The sequence below is a fragment of the Phocoena sinus genome, chromosome X (genome assembly GCF_008692025.1).
Source record: "Phocoena sinus isolate mPhoSin1 chromosome X, mPhoSin1.pri, whole genome shotgun sequence".
Classification (NCBI taxonomy): domain Eukaryota; kingdom Metazoa; phylum Chordata; class Mammalia; order Artiodactyla; family Phocoenidae; genus Phocoena; species Phocoena sinus.
Genome location: NC_045784.1, coordinates 35261809 through 35271592, shown reverse-complemented (window position 1 = coordinate 35271592; position 9784 = coordinate 35261809). Strand labels below are relative to the sequence as shown.

General features: G+C 50.0%; 1 long non-coding RNA gene across 1 annotated transcript in view; it reads right to left on the bottom strand.

Moving 5' to 3' along the window:
- Positions 1-1364: 1364 nt before the first annotated feature.
- The window catches only part of LOC116748123, a 222801-nt gene continuing 214381 nt past the window's right edge, over positions 1365-9784 (bottom strand). Inside the window, exon 5 of the long non-coding RNA XR_004348168.1 lies at positions 1365-1439. This is a non-coding gene — a long non-coding RNA (uncharacterized LOC116748123). The remainder of the gene's footprint in view (positions 1440-9784) is intronic.

The following is a 9784-nucleotide window of genomic DNA, read 5'->3' as shown; positions in this document are numbered from 1 at the left end:
CTTGTCTTTCTGATTCTGACTTACGTCACTCAGTATGATTACCTCTAGGTCTGAGGATTGCAAATCTAAATAGGTGTCCAAGGAAGACCTCACTGAGAAGGTGGCACTTGAATAAAGGTGTGAAGAGAGCTTGGGAGTGGGCCATGTGAGTATCTGGGGCACGAGTGTTCCAGGTAGGGGAGACAGCCAGGGCAAAGGCCCTGCGGCAGGCTGTGCCATCCACACTTCCCCTCTTTGCCTTTTGGTACTGGAGAGCTGTCCACTGGCCACCCACACCCAGATGGGTCTGCCATCCCCTGACAAGGTTGATCTTGTATTCCCACCTCTGTGCAGTGGACAACCAGCCAGAGCTGTGCTGTCCTATGTGGACACTAGTGGCGTGTGGCTTTTTAAATTAAAATATAAATTAAGAGTAAATAGCATTAAAAACTTCAGTTCCTCAGTCTCACTAGCCGCATTTCAAGTGCTCAATAGGTAGGGACAGGCGGCTGGGGGCCACCATATTGGACAGCACGGCTCTAGAACACTTCCGTGATTGTAGAAAGTTCTGTTGGACAGAGCTGAGTTACAGGCTGGGACAGTCAGTTTGACATTCCCTGGCTGTCGTTTGCAGCGAACCGGCCACCCATCGGAAAGGTTCGGAGGCTGGAGCTGTGCTTTCAGGGACTTCTCTCGCTGTCGGTTCATACCTCCCCATCCTCCCCTGGACCAACTCAAATGTCACCTCCTCTGTGAATGACTCACTCCAGCCCTGGGTTCCTGTTCTACATGCCATATACTAATAGCATTCCACACGTGGAATTGCATATCCAGTTGACCCTTGAACAATACCTTGAACTGCACAGGTCCACTTATACACAGATCGTTTGCAATAAACATACAATCGACCCTCTATGTCTCGGATGCAGACCCTGAAGATGAGGAGACGCGGCTGTAAGGGACTTGAGCATCCATGGATTTTGGTGTCTGTGCAGGGTCCTGGAACCCATCCTCCTCCGATACTGAGGGCTGACTGTAATCACGTACGTTGCCATCTGGCCCATGTGACTGCCAGTCTCCTGTGGGCAGGGGCTGCATCTCATTCAGCTGGATGTCCCCAAAGTTTAGCACAAACCTGGCACTCAATAAATGCCTGTGGCCTTCTGGGTTACAGTGCCTGCTTTCCCTCCACCTACGCAGCTGTGTGTCTTTGCACAGGTCACTTCACCTCTCTGGGCTCCTGTTGTATCATCATTAAAATATCAGTGCCTAGGCCTGGTGATAATATTGGGGCATAGTCAAAGCCATGCAGAAGATTGACAGAAGCTCCTTTGGGTGTGATACCGTAATAAGGAGAAGCAGATAAAAGACTGATCCTGGTAGCAGACGTGTTTCTCCCATACACAGGCTGTGTGCCCTTGAGCAGTGCATCCAACAGTTCTGAGCCTCTCAATTCTCACCTGTAACCAGGAAATAGGGAGTTATTGGGACCACAGTGCTGGAAACAAGGTCTGGCAGATCATAAGGGCTAACACCTAAGCTAACTGCAAATAGAGCCATGGCATCTCTGGAAACCCAGGCTGGTGGTCCTGGGACAGTCCCGGGCAGGGCTTGGAGCTGGAATTCCCTCCCAGGGCATGGCAGGCTGCCCCCGTGAGGTGCTCTCCCCAGCGAACCTGGCCGTGGCAATGAGCACCATTCACCCCTGCTTGCAGTGAATGTCTGGTGACATTTTGAAGACGGCAGCCTGGCTTTGGCTTTGCCAGCAGCAAGGGGATTTTCAAATGCTCGATGGATGCCGGTCCCCACAGAAATACAAACCGGAATTGCACGTCACACATGTGAGAAGCAGATACAAAGTCATGTGATGGAGACGTTAGGGCACCCAGGGGCCCCCCACGTGACTTGAACGGTGGTGGCCGCAGGGGGTCATCTGTCCTCGCTGCCCGGACACGAGGAAAGGGTGGGCCGATTCGCCATGGATGGGAGCGCTGTGTGGGAACTTGGGGATTACAATTCCACACGCCTGGAATCAATATTCTATGCTCGTGTTATAATTCACTTTGCGAGGGAGACGACGCAGCTCTCCGAATTCCTGGGCAAAGTAAACCACGTAGCCCAGAGATTAAGGGGATTTCTGTGCTTATAAATCGCACCCAGTGGTGGGTGGGGTGAGAGCGTGGAGGAGGCGGGGGCAGGGCAGGCTGGGAGGGAGGCTCAGAGTCCCACCGCAAGGATGGCACATTTCGTGGGAGCCTAACACGCCACACTGAGCCTCAGCCCAGCGTGATGTTGCTGATGGAAACGACACAAGAGGTGGCCTGGAGTGCTTGGGTTGACTAAAGCAGCCCTTATGAGGACCAAGTCAGCCAGGCTGTTTATGCAAGCACCATAAACAGCCGGGACCCCTCCTGACACCAACAGCATCTCCTGCATCTGTAAAGAAGAAACGGAGATACGTGCGGAATATTTTTCCACTCAGACTTGCTACTGAGTGGAGTCTCTGCTTGGTTTTGATCTGCAGCGAGGAAAGTGATGCACATGAAGGATCTAGAATGTACCAGGCCCTTCCACACCGGGCTGAGGCAGTTTGGGGCTGCCCGTCCTCACCCTCCTCACAGGCCCTCCCAGACACCACTTTCACTTGGGGAGAGAAACCGGACAGAAGCTTCAGAGCTGACGGGAGGCCCGTGTCCCCGGCAGAATGGGGTGAACTTGCCGGGGCAGATCTCCCTCCAGCCAAATTGGGCCTCTCACCTCCAGGGCTGTAACTCCAGCGCCGGCCCAGATTGTAAGCGAAATGCCTTTCTTGGTGTCAGCCGGTTCCCTAATGGGTAACAGTCAATGTCACCGGATTGGACATGATTAAAAGGTGCCGCTTCTTAGGCGGGCCTGGGGATCATCGCCCGAGCGCAGAATTAGTTCTCAGCCCCCCAGGGAGGGGGCCCAACCCCGAAGGAGAGAAGCCTCCACTCCCGCTAAGGAAGCAGAGGTAATAACTAATAACCTCCCCTCCGCCCCGCCTTCCCCTAACCTTGTCGTGAACCGTGCTTGTTTTGTTCAAAGAAGTGCTCGTGCAACCACTCTCACTTTAATGAAAAGCAGACTCCGCTCACCGTTGCCCCTCCTTGGGCAGCAGAGATAAAAACCTAATGGCATGTCAGATCCTTGATGGCAAACCCGCCAGGAAAACAAAATTATCAGGATAGAGCGGAGGCAGCGGACCGTATCTGCTTTTGGACCATAAAATAACATAACCTGATGACCCCCTCATTTGCTGAAGGGGCGCCCGGCTGGAAAACACCGAGGCCTCTTGCAAAAGTTCCTGCCGCCTGCCTGCCTTGGTCACAGCTCTGCTCTCCAGCAACTTTGCTGTCTCGCTCTTCTTTTCCCCTCCCCTCGGGCATTTCAGCCCTCATTTCAATATCCAAGGCACAAGCCCTGGGTGACAACACGTTTATCACCACACAAATTGTGAGACTCTGACAGGAAAAGGTCCAAAGAAGGTGTCTTGTGTGCAAGCACGCGTGCAAACGCACGCGCGCGCGCGCGCACACACACACACCCTACTCTGCACTGAAAAACAAGATGCCCAAACTATCTCCATCAGATAGCGAAGTCAAAAGGCCCCTTACCTATCAGGCTACTAAAGGAGTCTCTTAACAATTCACACAATGACATTTAATGGCCTCCAAGAGATATTTTGAAACAACTTCAGAAATTGAAGCATTGTGAAAGCCTTTTAAAAACAGCCCTCTTGTCAGATGAGTATAACGATCCCAGAGAACTTTCTCAAGTCGTGGGGCTGGCTGCCAGGGCTACTTTTCTCTTCCTTCCTTTCCCCCTTTCCCCTCCCTCCTTCCATCATTCACAAACAATTATTGAGCACATACCACGAGTCAAGACCCAAGATAGGTTCTGAAGAAACCTCTCTGAGCAACACAGAAATAGTCCCTGCCCTATTTCTGGCCACCTGTCTTGGAAGATGCCGTTTCTTGCCCCCCCCCAACGCCCAATAATACCTCTTCTTTCCCAATAATAAAACCCCCATTATCTAGCTGGGTGCTTGGATTTCCAGAATAAAGATTATACATCTCAGCCTCCCTTGCAGCCAGGTGTGGCTATGTGACTAAGTTCTAGCTAATGGGATGTAAGCAGAAGTATTGCGAGAAGCTTCCAGGAAGTGTTATTAAAACAAGAGGAGCATACCATTACCTCCATCTTCCTTCTTGTGGGCTGGAATGTGGATGTGATGGCTGGAGTTCAAGCAGCCATTTAATACCATGAGGTGGAAGTCATGTACACTGGATGGTAGAGGAGCAAGATAGAAAGATCCTGAGATGGTAGAATCATTTGGAAAACTGACAGTTCCTTATACAATTAAACATATACATACACTACACTCAGCAATCTCACTCCTAACTATTTACCCAAGAGAGATCAAAAACCTATGTCCACACAAAGACGCACAGATAGATGTTCCTAACAGTTTATTTCATAATAGCCCCAAACTGGAGACGATCTTAATTTCCATTAACGGGTGATTATACAAATTGTCGTATATTCATACAATAGAATACTACTCAGCGATACAAATAAACCATTGATACGTATGACTACATGGGTGAATCCCAAAAGTATTATGCCGAGTGAAAGAAACTGGACAAAAAAGAATACATACTGTATGTCTCCAAGTATACGGAATTCAAGAACAGGCAAAACCACTCCCTCTTTGGTGATAGATGTCCGAACAGTTGTTGTCTATGAGTGGTGGAGGTCAACTGGAAAAGGGCATGAAGAAACTTTCTAAGACAATGGAACTATCCTATATCTCAGTTGTGTTGTTGAGCACATGGTGTATACATTTGTCAAAACTCATCAAACTAGAGCTTCCCTGGTGGCGTGGTGGTTGAGAGTCCGCCTGCCGATGCAGGGGACACGGGTTCGTGCCCCGGTCCGGGGAGATCCCACATGCCGCGGAGCGGCTGGGCCCGTGAGCCATGGCCGCTGAGCCTGCGCGTCCGGAGCCTGTGCTCCGCAACGGGAGAGGCCACGACAGTGAGAGGCCCGCGTACCGCAAAAAAAAACCAAAAAACTCATCAAACTATACCTTCACGATCTGTGTATTTCACCGTATGCAAATTATACAATAATGATAATAATAATAGCCCTGATCCTGTTGACTTTGTGAAGCCACTCTTTTAGCCCTGAACTATCCACTGCTGAACCTTATTTACGTGAGAGAGGAAGAAAGCTCCACAAGTCTTAGTTGGCATTTTCCATCACTTAGAGCTAATCTATGCTGACAGCACTGTGTCTTCTCCACGCCAGTCACTGACCATGCGTGAGGCTGACTCATCTCTCTGCTCTTGGCAGTGGAGTCGTTGCGGGAGCTGGTCCTAGGAGCCAGGGTACAGGTGGGGTTTGACACTGGGGTTAATCTGATTGCCACAACTTAGAAAAGTCTCTCCCCAGTCTTTGTTCCGAGGTTTCCCAGCCTGAACCCACAGCCGTGGCTCCTCTTGGACTCAGCTTTTGCAGCAAATCCCTCCCCTCACACCTGGCAGCCAATTCAGCAAGCAGGATCCTACCTTGTGGGGTTCACTTGGGTCAACTGATTGCTCTTGAATGCTGGTGCTAGGACTATTCTTAGCATACCGCCAATCCCCAGGAGGCTCTGAAGATGCACGAGGCTGAGTAACAGCTGCATCGCGGCCATTACCAACGCTATTATCATCATCATTATCGCGGGGATGCGGCGTTTGTGGTATGCCAATCAGGGGATATTTGGGGGCCTTTTCCATAATTGGAAGAACTGGTCTAGGATGTGCGTGGATCTCCATTTGGAATGGGAGTGACCTAAGGGGAAGTATGTTTCCTTGTACACAGTAGGGGCTGGCATTTCTGGCAGGTCCAGTAGGCAGCTCCCTGCCTGGAGGAATTTCAGGTTGATCCTCTGTCCTCCCCTCCCATCCTTCTCAGCCCTGCCACCTCTGCCTCACCAAGCAGTCCTCTCACCAGCAACCACAAATTCTACAATTAGAGTTTCATTTCTTTGACTTTGTATTTTCTCTGCCATTAAAATGCAACACCTCTTGCTGTGGTTCCTAGAATGACATTTTCTTTCTTTTATCATGTTCCCTTTTCGAAGAAGGAAGTGGAATACATAAAAGTCAGCATAAGGGGGCGTTGGTGTGGAGATAAGGGCATGGAGAAAAGGGAGGTGGGGTGAGGTCTGTGGAGACAAAACAATGAGAAGAAAGATGAGCGCTTCCCATGTTTCCAGTGTGTCCTGGGTGTTGGCATCCATGATGTTCTCAGGGCAGTCCTCTTCCTGAAGTTTTATTTCACGAATGCTTGGTGCTTACCATGTACCAGACACTGTAGCAAGAGCTGTACAAATTGGACTCATTTAATTCTCATAACAACCCTATGAGGTGGTACAGTATATTAGTATCCACATTTGATAGAGGAGGAAACTGAGGCACAGAGAGATTAAGTAACTTGCTCAAAGTCACATGACAGGTAAGTAGCAGAGCTGGGATCCTAACCGCAGTGGGCCACCTCGCTGCAGAGGCTGTGCTGGAAGAAAAGCCAGTGTGTATAACAGTCTTTCATATTTGTTGGGCAGTTGGGAGCTTACCAAGGCAGGGGTGGGGTGAGGTTTTGGAGAACAGCACCTGGAGTCTTTTTTTTTTTTCCCAGAGAAATGAAAACCACATGTTTTCATTTCTCACTGAGGAGAAGCCTGCCATTCCATAGAGAATTTCCTACTCGTACCCGAGCAGAATGGAAATCGTCTGTGAATTTTGTTCCTGCCTTCACGGCCTTATGCTCATGACCGTGATGTTTCATTGTTTGTGGAGGTCACAGGAAGAGCCAGTGCTGCTTTGGAAAGATGAAAGGCAAAGAGGACCAGGCCTCCCACTGGCTTGGGCAGGGATGAGACAGGAGCAAAAGGACACAGACTTTTGGAGGGTACAGGGAAAAGGCAGGGTTCTGACTGAAAGCAGACGGTGCTCCAAGCCTGGCGGGGGGCAGTGTCTAATGATGTCCATGGCTTCTTGCCCCCATAGCTCTCCGCTCTGTGACTGGGGCTCCTGATTTCTGACCTGAAGGCCTAGCCTTTTCTCGGGGTCAGAATCAGGGGTCAGTCCAGGCCAGCAGCCCACTGGAGCCTTCCCTGAAATACCACGGCCCACTGGTAGCCACATCAGTTTGCCTAGAGTCTCTCAAAACTTGCTGGCCCGGAACCCCACACCCCCTCGCAACCCTGTAGCCTCTTAAGACCCCCCATCTGTGAGGCCTCTGCTGTATGTCACCACTGTCAGCACTCAGGGGACTTTTCTCCCCCTTTTTGCAGCTGGTTCTACCACCCAGTGCCTGCCCAGTTCAGTGCATGGATCGCCAGTGGCCCGGATCTGGCCTGCCCCATGCTAGGGAACTCTCTTTCTTTCTTTCTTTTTTTTTTTTTTAATTAATTAATTAATTAATTAATATTTGGCTGTGTTGGGTCTTCGTTTCTGTGCGAGGGCTTTCTCTAGTTGTGGCAAGCGGGGGCCACTCTTCATTGCGGTGCGCGGGCCTCTCACTATCGCAGCCTCTCTTGTTGCGGAGCACAGGCTCCGGACGCGCAGGCTCAGCAGTTGTGGCTCACGGGCCCAGTTGCTCCGCGGCATGTGGGATCTTCCCAGACCAGGGCTCGAACCCGTGTCCCCTGCATTGGCAGGCAGATTCTCAACCACTGGGCCACCAGGGAAGCCCCGGGAACTCTCTTTCTAACTGGGGTTCTAGAAGGACTGAACTCATGAGTGAATGGGCATCTTCATGCACCCAGCCATGTGGTCCAATGCTACACACACCTTATCTCATGGGATTACCAGACCATCCTCCGAAGTAGAGATCATTATTCCTGTTAAAACATCCTGGATACCTGGGGCTCAGAGAGGTTAGGTGACTTGCCCGTGATCTATAGCAAACTTTCCTAAAGTGGGTTCTTTGGAACACTAGTGGCATGGTGAAAAAATGTTAGAAAACATCACATTCCATGCTTCCCAATTGGAGGTTCAGAACAGACATATACATGAAAGCCTCTGAGAACTGCTTGACTTTTTTAAAAAATTAATTGACACCCCTCCCTAATCTCTAACATCCACCTCTTTTTCATTAAAAAAAATTTCTCCAATTTATTTGACCATAGAACATTTTCCCTGTGCAACTTGTAGTAGATTCAGTTATTATATGACAAAAATTCACTCCCTCTGTCTAAAGCTTCATGGAAAGAGTAAACTTCCGTGTCCCATTGATGTCCCAAGTAAGCTTCTTTGTCGCAAGCTTGGCCATGTGACTTGCTTTGGCCAATGGAATGAGGGTGGAGGTGACAGTGTGCCAGTTTCGAGTGTAGGCCTTAAGGGGCATTGCATGTTTCTGTGCAAATTTTTCTTCTGTGCTTTATTCTCTGTGAGAAGAATATTCCCCGGGGCGCTGCTGCCTTTCCATTGTGGACCTCAGAATGAGACACATGGAGCAGAGATGCCCCAGCCAACCTGCAGATGCATGAGTAAAAACTAAATGTTAATCATTGTGTGCCACTGAGTTTCGAGGGTGTTTGTTACGCAGCATTGTCATCAGGGCAATAGCTACCTGATGCACTGTTCCTATTTAATATGTCATAGAATCCTAGCACTCCGTGGAACTTTTTTGGGAAACGCTGAGTCACAGTTAGTCAATGGCTATGCCAGAGGCACACTCAAGTCTTCTAATTCCAAAGCCTGCTTGCCTCACTGCATCAAGCTCAACAGCCGCCTCTAGGGTTGGAAGCCTGCCCTGAAATAGTGTGCCTTTGGGATTTCTTACTGCAAGGAGAACTACAGGGGGTGGGGCAGGTGAGGGCTGTAGCATCTCCAGGCTGGCACTTTGAGGAAGGTTTGGAGCCCTCAGATGGAGGCACCAGAGGCGGGGAACCCATATGTTCTGCTGTAGTCCATCCTGGGCCAAGTCCTTGGAGGCACCGGATGGCAGAGGGTACGATCTCAGAATTTGTTAGGACCATTTTCAAATTCTTTCATTTCTTAAGCCTGCAGAAGCCACATTATTTTCAAGGTCCTTGTCAGTAGCCTGAATTCAGACCAATTTGCTGAGTTGGTACAAAGTGCAGAACTGATGGTACAGAAAGACATTAAACTACCGACAGCCCTTTAGACCATGTCAACAGATCATCCATAGCCTCAACTGCAGAAACATTTCATTAAATCTTTGCAGTTTCTCCCCAAAGAGTAGGAATGCCCTTCTATCATTTAAAAACAGATGGAGGGGCTTCCCTGGTGGCGCAGTGGTTGAGAGTCCGCCTGCCGATGCGGGGGACACGGGTTCGTGCCCCGGTCCGGGAAGATCCCACATGCCGCGGAGCGGCTGGGCCCGTGAGCCATGGCCGCTGAGCCTGCGTGTCCGGAGCCTGTGCTCCGCAACGGGAGAGGCCACAACAGTGAGAGGCGCCGTGTACTGCAAAAACAAAAACAAAAACAAAAAACACACAAAAAACAAAAACAGATGGAGGCCTGGCATGATTTTCACTCCAGCTGGGACAGTGGATTCACCTGAACTAAGCTCTAGGGAGGGCTGGTTAATAATCTTCATTCAAGAAACATATCTTGAGCACCCTTGGGTGAGGAAGCTGCTGTACACCACTGGATCTGCAGGGACCCAGCCTGGAGGGGAGAGGAGCAGGCCAGTGACAATTACAATGCAGTATGTTGCGGGTGTCGGCGAGGTCTGAGGACTTTTTACAGGCAGAAAAGTAACTATC